The sequence below is a fragment of the Apaloderma vittatum genome, unplaced genomic scaffold, assembly GCF_000703405.1.
Source record: "Apaloderma vittatum isolate BGI_N311 unplaced genomic scaffold, ASM70340v1 scaffold29672, whole genome shotgun sequence".
Lineage (NCBI taxonomy): Eukaryota > Metazoa > Chordata > Aves > Trogoniformes > Trogonidae > Apaloderma > Apaloderma vittatum.
The window spans coordinates 384-2,408 of NW_009705763.1; positions in this window are offsets into that span (position 1 = coordinate 384).

Consider the following 2,025-nt stretch of genomic DNA (forward strand, 5'->3'; position numbering starts at 1 on the left):
TGAAGAACATCCCTCGAACCCCCAAATCAGAGAGTGAGGCTCCAGCCTGCACACCTTCCCCCCCGCAATGTTGGCCCTGTAAAGCAATAATGACTGTCCTGCACCCGCTGTGTGTCCCAACCCGTGGCAACAGCATCGTTCCTTGCTGGCATTTTGGCCCCTGGTGCCACTTGCTTGTCTGTGGCGGCCCCAGGATGTCCCTGTTCCTGCTGCTTTCTGGCAGAACATCTGTGTCCCCCCCAAGGATGTCCCCATCCGTGTTGCTGCCCTGCAGAGCAACTGCAGCGTGTGTCCCCCTGCCCCGAGGCTGTCCCTACCCATGTTGCTTTCCTGCAGAGTATTTCATCCTGTCCCCGTGTCCCCCCCAGGATGTCCCCATCTGTCTTGCTGCCCTGCAGAGCAGTGTTATGTCCCTGTGTCCCCCCAGGATATTCCCATCTGTGTTGCTTCCAGGCAAAGCACTGCTGTGTGTCCCATCCCTGGGGAGATGGACCTGAGCCTCCCTCCTCACCCCTGCTCCCCCCTTCCCGATTGGGTACAAGGAAAGAGGAGAGGGGAGGGTGAGGCTGCAGCATGGAGGCAGAACTGGGAGCAGTGGGACCACCGGGAGCTCCCTGGCGTGGGGACATTTCCCCTCCCTGACCCAAACTGGGGTGCCCTGGGTGGGGTTTGCATCTCGGTGGCTTGGCTGGTGGGGGCTGAGGCTCAGGGTGGGTGCTGGGGCAGTGTTTGGCATGTGCCACCTGTGTCCTCATGCCCCCATGGGCAGGGACCCCATGGGCAGGGCCCCGCAGAGTGTATTAGCGCTTTCCTTTTTTTAATCTTGCTATTTTCTTACAGAGGTACTTACCTTCGCATGACGGTCATAGAGGCATTTATTAAAGAATAAGCAGAGTATAGGTTTATAAATTCTTATAGAGCTAGTGGAAATATTTTTATCCCTCCACAACTGTTCTCAATAAATAGAGCTGACCCAGCTTGTCTGCAACCCTGAGTCGTTTCCACGTGGGCGGTGGGCACAGTCCCTGGGATGATGGTGGCTGGCCCCATGGCCTCTCACTCCTGGCTGCTGTTTCCCTGGCAAAGGCTCAAACCAGATTTTGTGGGGTTATGCTCCACCCACATGAATACTCAGCTTGGGGTGAGGGAGCCCCACGAGACCCAGCTCTGGGGGTGAAGGGGCACAAAGCGATGAGGTTCCCCCCTGCCTGCTGCTGCCTTGTCCCCCTCTCACATGCTGCCTTCGAGTCCCATGGCCCCCAGCACTGCTGGCCTTGGGAACTGGGAAGGGGTAGAGCAGGGAGCCTGAGCCAGGGGATGGAATTGCCCTCCACCTGCTGCCCCAGCCATCCTCGTGCCCGTTGTAGCCCTGCTGGGAGGCAACGTGGGCACTCAGCATGGCTGCTCATCCCAGTTACCCCAGTTTGGCTTCATCAGGAGCAGGATGAAAGGAAGGGTGGGCAGAGTGGCACCAGGATGGATGAGCTGCGTCTCTACCTGCCTTCCAGTGGGCATCATCCACCTGCATCCTGTTATCCCTCCCTGCACCCTGCTATCCTGTCGTGCACCCACCCCGCTGTCCTCCACAGGGTGCAGGTGGGCTGATCTAGCACAGGTTGGGGTGGAGGAGAACTCACCCCACTCCCATGGGCATCCTTGCCCCTGATGCCTTAATCACCCTGACCATCCCCACCTGGCCCTCACGCACACCCTACACACCTCACTTAAGCCCAGCAGCCCCTTTGCCACAGGTGTGGTTGGCCTAGCCCTTTCCTTTGTGTTCCCTTGCTCGCTTGTGGGCTTTCCTGGCTTTCTCTGGCGTGTTTTACTTCCCTCTGATGGCTGCTGGATGCTGCTGCATCCCTACTCGCTGCCCTGGTGGGTGCTGGCCCCAGCCACAGCCCCCCAGCGCGTTTGCTGTGCAGAGCACACCATGCTCCCTCCTCTTCACCCACAGGTAGGAAGTTCTGCGGATTGGCGGTGGTGGAATACACGAGTGGAAAACCAGCCTTCCCCCACCGTGGG